The sequence below is a fragment of the Perca fluviatilis genome, chromosome 24, assembly GCF_010015445.1.
Source record: "Perca fluviatilis chromosome 24, GENO_Pfluv_1.0, whole genome shotgun sequence".
NCBI classification, from domain to species: Eukaryota; Metazoa; Chordata; class Actinopteri; order Perciformes; family Percidae; genus Perca; species Perca fluviatilis.
In genome coordinates, this window is record NC_053135.1 from 8,108,487 (window position 1) to 8,123,070 (window position 14,584).

General features: G+C 39.5%; 1 long non-coding RNA gene across 1 annotated transcript in view; it reads left to right on the forward strand.

The window, feature by feature from the left end:
• Positions 1-14,584, forward strand: part of LOC120554753 — a 117,707-nt gene that overhangs the window by 73,509 nt on the left and 29,614 nt on the right. The window lies entirely within an intron of this gene.

Below are 14,584 nucleotides of genomic sequence, written 5' to 3' on the forward strand. Positions count from 1 at the left end.
TGTTGCACTACTAATGTCCTGTAGTTTTCAAGAGCTGGTACTCAACACTACACTTCCTTGGGTCCTCAGCAATACACCAGCCAAGTCTGAAGTCGATCAGATGAATGGTTTTCGAGAAAATCGACAGACACACCTTCCATTTTTAATTAGCACTTAATTGGAAGGCGCTTTGGATAAAAGCGTCAGCTAAATGACATGTAATGTAATTAGATGTAAGAATGCTGACCTTTGCATTTAGCTTTAAGCACCGCTGTGTCCACAGCCTCACAGAGCCACGAGCATTGGCTGTGGACTCAAGGCTGACAAGATGATTCAACAATAGTTATAAAGTATTCAGTACTGCCACATAAACATGGTCTAATGTATTGTATCACAACACAAAGTAAGCAGAAAAATACGTTGTCTGTAGTCTTACCTCAATAGTCAGCTTCATGACCTAGAAAACAGGAAAACTTTCACTGTAATTCTATCCAAGAACATTTTTCTCAACATGTATAATTCAGTTAAGTAAAAGCTTGAACTATCACAGAAAAGTACAAATTTGCATGAAATTGCACACTCTGTGGGAGTCCACAAAGACAGTATCTCATTCATTGCTAGTACTTTAAACAGATTCAAAATGACGCAACAAACTGAGGTCCTGGGAAAATGCATGTTGGACATAAATTGTTGGCAGATGTGACTTGAAAGCAACGCATTTACCTCCTAAACTGCGACCAAATGATCACTTTGGATTTCCATCAGCAATTGCCTTACTAAATGTTTGACATATTCAAAGCTACAACATCATGTGATTGTGCTGATGGTAAACAATAAGACAGTTGCGCGCCGTCAGAGAAATGAAAAGGACTGGAAGCTGACACTGTCGTTTCTGACTCGGTGGAAGACCGCAGATGTGGACCGACACACCCTGCTCAAACCACACACTGGATATTTCCACTCACTGAGGACATGAAGAATTTTAACTGGACTACTTCAGGCAAAACTGACAAAGTAAAGGAGTAGGATTTTATTTTAACATTGATCATACATTTTTTGCTTTGATGCATACGGGGGAATGAATAATGCAGCAGTGTTCTTGTAATGCTCTTAAGGTATTATAAGCTGTTTTTTTTGGTTGTTTTTTTTAAAGCAACTTGGTGCAAAGAAAAGTGCATGTGCCTTTAGCAAACTGGGTTTGTATACAGTAGGACAACATACTTAGATTAGCTCTGCTTTCCTGTCATTCATCGTCCAAGGACAAAATGCTGAGAAATAAGGCAAGGAATATATTAAAGAAGCTTGTGTATAAACACTATGTCACCCTGTAGTTCTTTAAAGGCTGCATAATTCAGGTATGATTGCAGTCAACACTTTATCCAGTGGGTTCTTTTAAAAGCTTCTATCCAAGGCCAAAAAGAGGATACAAGAAGAGGTATGCAGCTAGATGCTTCTTTAATGAATTATAAAGGTTAGATCAAGCCACAGGCTGTTTTTGATGACTTTAAAGTGATTGTATCAGAATTTACAGTAGATATATTCTACTTCCCTGTTGTTGAAGTCCCCAGAGAGCTGTCAATGAGGGCTGTAAATTGTAATTGTATGGTGCTGTGCATAGCATTTTATTGTCAAGACATTCATTCTGAGACATTTGTAAAATTGCTATTAACAAATAATGCCCTGGCATAGAAGATCAGCAGCCATTGGTCATCTAGCTGGGTTAATTGTTTACTTAAAAGAAGATTGCTTGCAGCAGAGTTTCAGCCTCACATTAGCTGACCTTGTCCTTGCAAATCTACTGCCAAAGCCTCTTGTTATTAAAAGTCTGTGTTAAACAACAAGCAGGATACGGCACACCTCTCACTCTTTGCATAAGAAGGGCATTTGTGGGAGATGCTGTCTTATTTTGAATGAGAAACCTTTTGTCTGATCGCTTGTTTCTTTGCAGATGATCGGGATTCCAGCAGGGTGAGATTGATTACCAGAGACACATACAGTACAAAGTGGTTGGTAATGTGCAGTGTGCAAGATAGCGATTAGACTGAAAGGCACTGGTGGAATATATTTTAAAACGACACCAAAAGACTCCTGCTACTAGTGTCCCCATGGGGCTGTAATGCTCAACACAATGGTAAATAAAATTGTTGGATGGATGGAAAAAAACATTTCTTAGATCTTCACCACTAGTGGGGCAAAACAGTCAGGTTTAGCCAGAAGGTGGCACCTAAGAAAACTGCAGTGGTGAGTTTATTCTCTGGACAAATTTGCGTTCAGTAACAATGTGTTTTAAAGTGGTATGATGTTGTTATGGCAAATTATCAAGATATGGTTAAGGTTAGGCAACTAAAACACTTGGTTAAGGTTAGGGAAAGATGATGGTTAAGGGTAACATTACAAATTGATAGATATTGGGTAGTGCTGATTAAATAGCTCCCCCTCCCCAGCCAGGCGGATGCAGGTGGATGCTGCGGTTGTGGTGGGGCTGAAAGAGCAGGCAGCAATACAGGTGGAGGGCAGCAGCAGCATTGACAAGGCAGAGGGAGAGATGGGAAAATGTTGCTGCGTAAATGGACCGCCCAATTGAGAGTGTTTGGTAAATGATACTGAGTGAGGCATTTCACACTACTGTACTTTCTGCGCTGGCACTGAATGTTGCCATTGGACTTAAATTATGCCCTGCAGATTCACCCAAAATGTTTGACCTGTTGATGGTGCTACTTACAGAGGATCACCGAAGTGTTTAAGGTTCATCCTCTCAGGAAAAAAGAATGTCTGCAGCATATGTCATGCCAATGTATCCAATAACAGACTAGACTGACATACTGACTTAGCCACACCGCAATCGTGGCAAAAATAACACAGCAAAGGATCCTATAAGAGATCATGTCCCAGAGGGGAAAATCCAATGTAAAGCGAGACGTACCATAACCAAAACCAGCTCGACAGTAGAATATAGGCTATAGGAAGTAAGAGAGTTTGTAGTTTTTTTGTTTTTTTTTCTCTTCAGTGAGAACGTGGTGAAAAAGAAATTAAAAGGAAAAATGAACGTTTGGAAAAGATGGATGGAAGAAGCGGAGAACTGCCGACACACAGTTCGGCAATGAAATATTAATATGCCCACTGTGTATGGCATGGGCATCTCTGCACTTTTCTGTCAGACTAATTTCCTATTGTAAAAAATGGAAGCATGCTTATATTACACTGTGTATATATGAATCTGTTAAATACATTCTCACACACTCACATTTTTACTGCAGGCATGTACATTTTTGTGCAATTTCCTCAGGCTTTATAAACACAAGCCCGGCTGGCTGGCTGCAGGACAATGAAAATGTCAGTAAGTTTCCCCCCCTGGAAACCAGCAGTGAATTCAGCAGCTGTGTGCTGGAATATTTAATGATGCTTATTTTTTTTGTGAAATGCTGGGCAAAGAGAGTAAGAGGAATGGGATGACATGGAGTAGGAACGTATTGAGTAGCCGAAATAGTGGCAATGATAGCCGTATGCCTATTTGACTGGTACAGCCAACTTTGTTATCAGTGTCTTTTTATGCTCGTTTATATGAAATGACTATTTCTGAACAATTTTATGGTCTGATAACAGCAAAATGTTAAAATTTTCCATCATTGTAGACTGAGGAAAATAAAGGGGGAGGAGAGGAAAATCAACAGTGTATATCCAATAATTGTTGAAGATGAGAAGAGGCTCTGGAGGAGGAGGAGTAAGGAGGTGTAGCAGTGCGAGGTAGCGCCGTGCTGAAAGTGGAGCTGAAGTGACAGCCAGGTTCTCATATCCTATAATTATAGCACCGCCATCACTTCTACTCTCTTCACCTCCTGTCCTGTCATTCCTTCTTTTTGTACCTCCTTCCTCTCCGCGATTGTCGTCTCTCCCTCCTCTCGCACATTGTCCCCCCCCCCCCTCTTCCCTCCACTCTTGCCCTGTCATCTGTCATCTCATACCACCTCTTGCTTTCCCCTGCTCCTCCTGGAGGGATGTGGGCCACTCAACGTTTGAGCTCAGCCATTGGAAAGGCTCGGCTATCCGCTCCCCCAGCGGGGCAAGTCCATCTCCAGGCTACAAGTTGAACACTGTTTTGTCACGCAAATTTGTTTTAGCAAGGGAAAATTTTTTTTGTGTTTTGTGTTTTGTTTTTTTTTTTTTGGTGGGGGGGGGTAGGACAGTTGTTGTTTACAAGGTGCTGTGTCGTATTTTGATCCAAATCTATAATATGACATTGCCATCTTATTGTTAATAATACATATTAAAACAATAAATGAACGGACCATTTACCATGACCAACAATAAGACAATACAATAAAAATGTACGATATATTCTGGACAAGAAATAATAATATACATATGTTATACGTTTGTTGTATTCTCCACCTACCATTATCAAATACTTGTATTCCAATATAGTAAATACATACACTGCCAGTATGATAGCCACACACAGATAAGGCTAATCCAGTCTAATATAATAAATCCTGCCTTCTTGAAGGCAGTTTTTGTTGAGAAAGTTTTCGATTCAACTTGATGGTTTGTTGAACACTAGTTGATTACTCCTGAAGCTTTAAAACTTGATTTCTTCCGGAGCTTTCCTAATCTACTATTGAACGACTGTTTCCAGGGTCAAGAATGAATGTTCAAGCGAGTTTGTGGTGCTGGTGGATTGTATTGCATTATACAGAGATGTGTTCTAATATTTTGTCCAAGTATTATTACCCAATATTTTTAAGTAAATATTTACATATATAATCTACACAATCCTCTATTTCCCACTGACTTACATCAAATAGTTGCCCCATTTACTGTAGAAGTATAGTCTTGTATCTTGCCCCTCTTTCACTGCCTGTTAATATCTTGAAAGAAAGGACCCCTTGTGACTTGTCTATGTCAAATAATAGCACCATGTGTCATAATATTGCAATCAGTCAAATCTGATGCAACGGTCACCTCCTTTTAGAGTCTTCAAGTATGTGCAACTTGAGACAAAAAACAAACGGTGGCTCTGTTTGCATGTTTCTCAAAAATGTCCTTTACTTATGCCACAAAGCAGTTGGTCTAGTTTGAATGCAACACAAGAGACTGATAGAGGCTAAGTGTCAAGTATCAATTTAGTTTCACCTGTGACATTTGTGTCACATTTGATTGTGTAAGTGCAGGCACATTTGGTTTCTGTGTTGTTTTCAAGTGTTCCAACATCAGACCTGAAGTTAGTTTACCCAACCTGAAGTGTGTCAGTCTATCCAGAACAGAAAAAAAGGAAAATCTCCATTCACATCCTACAAGCCAGCTAACACCCACCCAACAACTTTTAAGTGGTGAATCAATATTTCACAAAGTCTCCTGTGCTGCGCTCTGGGATGCTGAGGGCCTTCACCAAACAATAGGATCCTGACCTGCATTATTCATCCCTCACTCATTCACTCATCTCTGACTCAGACACAGAAAACACAGGGGAATTCAACTTTCCCAAACTAAACTTCAGATAAGAAAACCTTTCAAACATCTGCCCCTCCTTCCTCGAACCTCTGCGGTATTCTGAGTCGCCTCGCACCATCCCTAATAATGTTAACCACGTTGAATAATGCATTGCTGATTCATATCTCAGTCGGGACACGCCAGAAGCCCCTCGGTTCGACCCAATATCAATGAGTAAAGCAAACACAATTTATTAGAAATTTTATAACCATTTCAGTGATTTTAATTTCCAGAAGGTGAAACATCACATCTTTTGTATCAGAAATGTGTAAAACTCCATCTAACAGATACAGATCTATATTTAGAAGTACTCCAATCATCATTAAATCTAACTTTGGGGATCCAATAAGCGTAACTCAGTTATTAGAAAATGGCTCAAATACTGGCAGCAGATTTAATGAAGTTGACATTTTATGCTTCACGGCTCTTAGTAGGTTTCCCCTAATGTCTTTTCACAACGTGTAATTACGCACGGACTTTAAATAATGTGCGCGTACAAAGGTTCCTGACAGAGGAGATGAGGATAACTCAGCCTCAATCAGTGTATTATATCTGCTGCTCCAGACCATTACTGAAGCTGGCTACCTAATAGCCTCTGAATTAGATGTGGAGCTGATTGCACATTGATTGTAAGTGAATGAGGGCAGGGGATGTCAATCGCAAACATCCAAAGTGACTTTAAAGAGCACAGAGAGAGACGCCTAAAGATTACGTAAACGCAAAGATATGTCGAGATGTATTTTACCCTTCAGGTCTGTCACTAACTTCACCTAATCCTACAATACTTATTGTAAAAGTGAGGCCCTGCCAGAATTAAAGTACCCCACTTCTCTCTGGAGGTCTCTACCTTAAACTGGTTCAGTCAAAGAGCCACACCTGAAAGTAACTTAATCGCTGTGGATGTTCTACACAGTTGCCTAGGGCTATTAACAGGTATCACTCATGAGAAATCCAACTCCTCCAGTGCCAATCAACCAAAGGGAAGCCAAGAAGGAAGCAGCAGTACTGTTACATCAACATGGCCCAGTCCTTCCTTCCTCCCAGTGTGACGGTGTCCTGCTTTAAAAAAAGCCAGCAAGTGAAAGTGAGGTGAAGTTACCTCAGAGGAGCTCTCTTTGGACGGCGGTATCACAGGACGCGGTGCAAATTCCAATCCATATGGCCAGCTGTGATGATGTGCCAGAGACTAACTACAGACAGGATCTTCTTACTATCACAGCTCTGCACACAGCACAGCAGAGGATTCAACAGAAACCAGCTGGCAACCACGCTTAGAGGCTCATCCGGTAAAAGCCCACTTGGATGCTCAGTTCATCGAGATTTTCAAAAAGTCCTTTTTGGAGACTCAAACTCTTGCCTGACAGCATTTTTCCAACAGACCAAACGGGTTCAAAGAAATGAAATAAATCTTACAAGCATGCACTTTTTTAAAAGTCAAGTTTAAGGTTTATAAATTATGATGCTCCTGTTCATTTACACCACTACATGTTTTAAACTGCAGATTTAGCTGACTAATTTAAAACCCCCAAAAGTGAACTCCTCATCTGCAATTTCTGATTCAAATGTTTTATTTGTAGCTATGTGTCGATCCTCTAATGTATTCAAGAACATGAAATAAGTACAAGTATTCAGTACATTTATAAATGACTAACAACAATCTCCCACTTTCTCTCTCCCACACACAGTTACAGTATGAACCAGCAGGCACACAGATTTTACAGGATATGGAGTGAAATTACAATCTTCAAGGACCGCAGTTTCAGTGTGTTGTCCTTCACATCTGGCTTTAAGTATTCTCTTCATATGTTCTGTATAGAGGTAGTACACGTATGTCTAAAGGCCAGTATACACTGGGCAGTTGTGAGCTTTCCAATCGTGGTCCAAGATCGAACGGAGACAGTCACTGAGATGAATTAGAGCTTTGACAACCAGGGCATGCGCATTTGCATCCAAATTCTATCTAAACTATTGTTTTTATGTCAACATTAAACCTACATTGTGTAATTTTGTGAGTTGATTAGCAAAAAAACCTTTGTTCTTTCACAAATATGTACTCATTGTGTGATTTACTTCCACCAACTAATCAAAGTATTCTTGTAAGCGTAGAATCTGCCATTCAGAATCATTCAGAATACATACGAGCGACTCGCTCGAATGACGGCAGCCATGTAGCGCCTCCATCTTTAAAATACATTAGCCAAAGAGGAACATACCTCCGCATTTCGCCCTCTTACACCTATTGCCACCGTGACGAATGCAAGCGGGAGATTACTCACCAGGGAAGCGAAAAAGAGAATTAAAAAGACAATGCGACAGGCAAAGCAACAAGACTAAAGTTAATATTTGAGTGGCTAGAACAGCTGCGTGTAAACGATGGAGAGCGCTAATTTCGGGTTCGGCCACCATAGGAGGAAGGGCTAGAAAGTAATATTCAGTTGGTTGTCATATACAATTTCACCGCTAGATGGGAGAAATTCTTACACAATGTAGCTTTAAGAAGTTGTATATAGGGTATATGTCAACAATTTCTAGAAATGTATATTTATTTCTTTTTGTCCTCTTTTTGTCCCTTTTTACACTTACATCTAGAGTGCTTCCTCTTTCTACAGAACTGAAGTGATTGCTCATTGATTTCACCTGTACCTGGTGTATTTAAATGACCTGGAAGCTTGAGTCTGAGCACTGAGGGAGGGGAAATGGTCTGAAATGTTTGCAGCATTTTTGCATCGTGCAAAAGCGAGATCAGAATCGATGTCGAAGAAATCGGTTGCATGACGAGACCATTGCCCCCTAGGACAGAAAACAAGGAAGCATGACCTTGTTAGAAATTCAGTTGAATGGAAATAACAAATTGACAGTGGCATTTTATCAGTCAGCATTCTCTTATAGAACAGGGCCATATTGTTGATTGGCCCATTTTTGTGTGTGTGTGTGTGTGTGTGTGTGTGTGTGTGTGTGTGTGTGTGTGTGTGTGTGTGTGTGTGTGTGTGTGTGTGTGTGTGTGTGTGTGTGGGCAGGGGGGGGCCACAGGCCAGATCAGTGAATGGTTGGTTGGACAGTGTCCTCCTGTCACATGGCTACAGTAGTCATGGAGCCAGAAGATGATGTAATCTTCCCAATGTGTGTTCATTCACACACACTGGGAAGATTAAATCATCTTCTGGCTCCTTACAGTAGCTGAGGTCTTAACACCACGTACACAAGCCCTGTGTGAAGTTTAGTCATAGCACATTTTGTGTTGATTATTTTCCAATCATGTTTCAAGTGAAGTGACCCATCTGCACTTTGGAATAACAGACATTTGAATGACCATTAGATTATTGGATCCCATCTACGCCAACACCTTATTGTCGAGTTCAACCAAGGAATTATTTTTACTTACTTATAAACTTGATTGAATGAAAGTAAACTGTCCCATTTCCCATAGTCGTCTATCGCTAAGGGCATTTTGATGCTCATCCAGTGGATAGTGCAGCCTTGGGGGAGGTATGCGATCTCTTTTGAAGGTAAAATATGTGATTGAAGCGGTTATCTGTTGAGCCTTCTCTTGGTAGCCATCAATATATGAGAGAGAATGTACTGTAAATATGATTCACAGATGGGTAAATTCAGGTCAGGAACATTTCTATCTCCCGGCCACTTTTTGGACTGCGTGAAGCAACCCATGATGAGAATGAATAGATTTGGCCTGCTAATGAGGACCTTGTGGGTACGAATTCCTTTCACGATGTGTGTGCGTCCATGTGTTTCTGCATGTGTATAGGCGAACGAAAAAGTGTTGTAGTGCTCGTAAAACATCAACTACCTCACATGCCCCTCCAAAATGTGATAAACCAAACTGAAATCTTGTTTACTGACATGCATGGATTCTCAACTCCCTCCAGGAGTGGGGCTGAACTATTGTAATGGCAATTACAAGTGTCTCTGTGGATGAGTTCATGCATACCTGTTTGTGCATGTGTGTTTTTCTGGCAAATGTTCTTTTAGCTTGGCCAACTGGATAGCGTTACTCCAGGCCAAGTCATTAGCCACTGAAATAAAGCAGCTTTGTTTTGTTGTCATGGGCCACAAAATTCTAATTAAAACCAGGCTCCCTTCAAAAAACCCAAAAAAAAAAAAAAAAAAAAAAAAAGCAACCTCAGAATGGGACAAAAAAAAAAAAAAAAAAACAACAAAAAACAAAAAAAATGTGAAAAAGAACTGCCTCTACGCTTTCACTGATCACAATTAATCAGAACCTCCTCCTTGAACTGAACATGACATGCTCATTTTACATCACTGGCACACAGTACACAGCAAACGCTTTAATTGGTGTTGTGAGGGATGGACACTGGAGTGTGTGCATTTCCTCGGATAAATAGTGGGGGGAGCAAAGTGAAAAGGGGTAGCTGACAAAGCGAAGAAAAATGCAAATAATATAAAGATCCTCGGTTTGCCCTGTGCAGTGTGTATCTGATTGTGAGATCCAAGAAAAGATTCTAATTTCTTTTCAAAGTTTCCAGACTTGATCTTAACTCTGATAAGCTGCTAGAAAGAGAATGGTTGGTTGAATTGACTTTATTCTCATTCTCACAAGGAATGAGAGAAAGCAAGTGTTATACTGCACATTGTCTCTGTTTGAGTTATTAGCTCGCATCTGTCAGTCACACGCTCTCTGTCTCTGTCCCCTAACACATGGAGTTAGACACCCAAATGCTCATCCATTACCTTTCCCAATGTGTCTAATGGCCTGCTAGAAGCTAATTTAACTTCTCTGGGGGTCTGTTAGGTGATTTAATATGCTATCAGGCATGGCTGAGGAGAATTGAAACCAAAAGCCATGAAATCGTTTTAATCGTTTTGTTTCTCATTCCATTTCCTTTATCTCTCCATCACAAATCCATTAACATTACCACACATATTCCCTTTTTTTAAACTGTGTTATAGGCGTACCTGTATTTGTCACCTTCTAGAACTAGTTTTGTGTAATTCATTCTTTATCAGTTGTGGTTTGGGTGGTATGGAAGAGACAAATGAGTTCATTTGGCCTCAACCTCAAACAGTTGCATCTGCTTCAAAAAGCTACCCAAGGCTCTTGACTGACCTCTGGTGCTATATGTGGGAAGTTACAACCAACGCATCAGCACAAGATTACATTTTTTGAGCTCTAAAATATACCAGATTTTTTTCCCCCCAAACACTACGGACACATTTAATTAAGTTTAAGTTAATTAAGACAGTTGTTCAAGGATTGAAAAACATACTCCATATTAGCTGCCAAAAAAATTAAGCAAACACAAACATTAATTGAGTTAATTGTGTATACCATGGATCACATACTGTATAGTAGACAAAACAGTTAAAGGAGACCTTGGCTTGCAGTTCTCCTGCAGGGCTGTGACATCCATTTTTCCACAAGAAGCTCTATTATTCGTGTTGTAATGCTGAGCTGGAATGAAATCTGTTGACTTAAAGTTCCATTTCCATCCTGGGCAATGCCACATTAAATGAGGCATATTTGTACCAGAATATCTTTGTTTTTATTAGTATGCACCGTTCCTGTTAAGGGGTTAAACAGAACTGTCAGACATCTTCTCTGTGCATGGAAACAAGCTCCCAGACTTGTTGCCTTGACTCCGTATACTTTTATTCAGGGACATTTTTCCATTGCTCACTAGACCACCGCCTCTATTTTTTGCAACACTTTGCTTGCAGACATGTATTTTTCAGATGTAATAAAGGGTTTACGCACTACAGCTCAACCATTGGACACCGCCCTGTGAAGCTTTTGAAGGTGAGGCTTTCAAACTGCCTGCTCATGCCTCACTTTGACATTTACAGTCGAGTGACTCAGAGTTTTTGTTCTGTTTGTCCTTGCTTCTGAAGCCAGCTGTCAGGGAGAAGGGGTGAGAATGACATCTTTCTCTCTTACATTGCTGGCTGGTCTAGGAGCCTTCATGGCTGAATTTCCTCTTTTATGTCCTACCTCCTAACTATCAGCAGTCTCTATATGTAGCTTTAATCTCTTCTTAAAGGCAAAATCTTCCAAGACACACCTACTGTACATTAGAACAAATAGAAGAAGAAAAAAATGAAGTTCTTTGAAATATATATGATGTTGTGTTTCCCTTCAGTTTGGAATTGGAAATCAAATTGCATGCAAAAGTACAAAATGAAAAATACCTCCAATTCATAATGAAAAATGTCTTGAAAAGTAATGTTCCATTCATCTTTTATGAAAGCAAAAGCTGATTAGTTAGTGCACTCACTCACTGTGTGAGTAAGGGAGTGAGCGAGAGAGCTCTGTGAATCCTTGAGTGGACTGCAGGAAAGATTACACTACTGTGACCACACACCACACCACACAAACAGTAATGATAAGCCACCCACCAGCAAAAACACGGCTCTGCACTGCAGGCAGACACACCCAGGACTTGTGGTAATTTGGGGCTCTTTGGGGATCTTAAAAAGTAAATGGTAACCTTTTGACTTAAAAGCCTTAACTGGCATGGGCTTGTGTAGAAAATTATAACTACAGTACGTGGCTTCATGTATAAACAGGACACGGCTAAAATAAATCGCCACATGGCTCATTTACAAATTTAAGAGATTGACACTTGTTTTTATTAGATCAAAATGAGGGAAAGCAGAATTAACATACCCAGTTAACTACAGCTGGGATACCTTTTTTATATATGGTTGTGATGATGGACAGGTTGGTTCTAGGGTGTCAGAAATCTGATATTTTTGTGTCTCAAGTGTTCACACATGGTATCTATCACATAGGCTAATATAGTCTTATTTGTATTATGTCCCTCACCTGTCTTCTGCTGCATAATAAAAAAGGAGCTGATAACAGCAGACAGTAAAGCATTATTCTGATATAATTTTATTGTATTTCTACAAGTAGATGGTAGTATACTGTAAAACATGACTCATCATTGCAGGAAAAGCACAGGTGTAATTGATATCATTAACGAGTGCCCTTGCATTGCGCATGCTGGCTGACGTGGCTTCACACTGGTGTGTTCAATTACCCTGACTGATTGGACCTTTAGTCTTACTATAACACTAGGGCTAGGCAATATATCGATATTATATCGATATCGTGATATGAGACTAGATATCGTCTTAGATTTTGGATATGGTAATATCGTGATATGACATAAGTGTTGTCTTTTCCTGGTTTTAAAGGCTGCACTGTTCTAGCTGTTCTATTATTTGCCTTTTCCCCACTTAGACATTATGTCCACATTACTGATGATTATTTATCTAAAATCGAAGTGTGAAGATATTTAGTTAAAGCACCAATTGTCAACCCTAGAATATCGCCGCAACATTGATATCGAGGTATTTGGTCAAGAATATCGTGATGTCTGATTTTCTCCCTATCGCCCAGCCCTTTATAACACAATATTATATGACAAACTGTACGGGCCACTTTAACATAATGCATCTGGGGGCGACCTCTAGCTCACCCACCTTTCCTGTCTATCCACTGTCACTCTGAATGAAAGGGGGGAAAGCCCCAAAAAATAATCAAAAAAAAAACAACATAATGCATCTGTACTCCTAGCATACTGTATATGACAAAATACCATACTATAATATACCATGTCATGGCATATTGCATACTGTACAATAACAATATACTATGATGTATAGTATATTATGACATACTGCTCTGTAACATTATCTAATACTGTGCAATGATGTATTATACTAAGACATACTGTACTATCACACTGCTGCAATTATTGGATTTTATACTATCAATTAGTTATATCTAATCGGTTTCATCCTTTACCGTTATCTTTTACTGTCAATTGTATTTTTTATTTTCCTTTATTCACAAATGTTATTTTTTACTTAGATTTCTTTTTAAATATCATTTTTACGTATTTATTTATATGTATTAATCTCTTTATTATCTATTTATGTATTTTGGTTTATTTTTAATGAATTCCTCTTTCAGTTAATATTATCACTGTTACTATCTTCCAACTGCTTACACACGTTTTCAAAACTGTCTCCTTTTTTCAAAACTCTACACACAATTCCTAAAACTGCACACACAAAATGCAAAATGCCTCACATCTCCTTCAAAATGAAACATTGCATTCACAATGCCATAAACGCATCTCAAAATGAAGCATTTGCATCAAATGGCAAACACTTTTTTCATAATAGTAATTTTTTGGATATACCATGTACACACTGTTGTTCTAAAGCTCTTTTGTCTTTCATAGGCTTATATCTACATTTACAATGTTCTAGAGAGAAAGTCATCTGCTGAGAGGGGTTGAAAAGTGCACTGTAAAAAACAATGTAAGGTTACAGTAAAACAGAAAATATAGATTGGGCAAAACATTACGTTTGTAAGAATAGCACAGTGTTGTATACAGTAGCATGAAACAAGAAAACAAAAGTACAAACATGTAAACCAAAGGTATCATTTTTACAATAAAGAGGTGTGTGTGTGTGTGTGTGTGTGTGTGTGTGTGTGTGCGCGCATGCATGCTTGTGTGTTGGGGGGGGGAGATTGTATGCACTTTGTGCATAACAGTCTGATTGATTTGTAATGCTCAAATAATCATTAGATAGTTGCATGCAGTATGGACGCCACTATAAAGCTACTCAAGTTGGGCTTCTCTCATGGTCAATCTGTGGTTGATCACATGATTAATAAATGTGGCCCTGATCTCATCAGAGATGGCTCTCCTTTCTCTTCTTCCCTCCTCCACCTCCTCCTCCTGGTTGCTGTCCCCTGTCTCTCCCTCCTCCTCCTCCTCCTCTCCTTGCTCTCTGACTATTGTTGGCATCCATTGTTCAAAACCGGTAATCTGACCTTTGACCTATGTATAGGGCTATACTAAAGCAGTGATTGGGTTAGTGTTCAGTTATGACATAATGTGTTTGCAAATGTGAAGAGTGTGTGTGTGTGTGTGTGTGTGTGTGTGTGTGCGTGTGCCCTGGTAAATAAGTGTAGCATTTTGATTTGTTGTGTTTAGAAAAGAAAAGCAAGTCACTTCCTGTTAGATTTTTGTGTCTTAGGTAGAGAATTGTGTGTAATTTTGAAAAAAGTGTTTTATGGAATTGAAAACTGAGTGAAAGGCTGAGAAATAGCTTATGGTTTTGC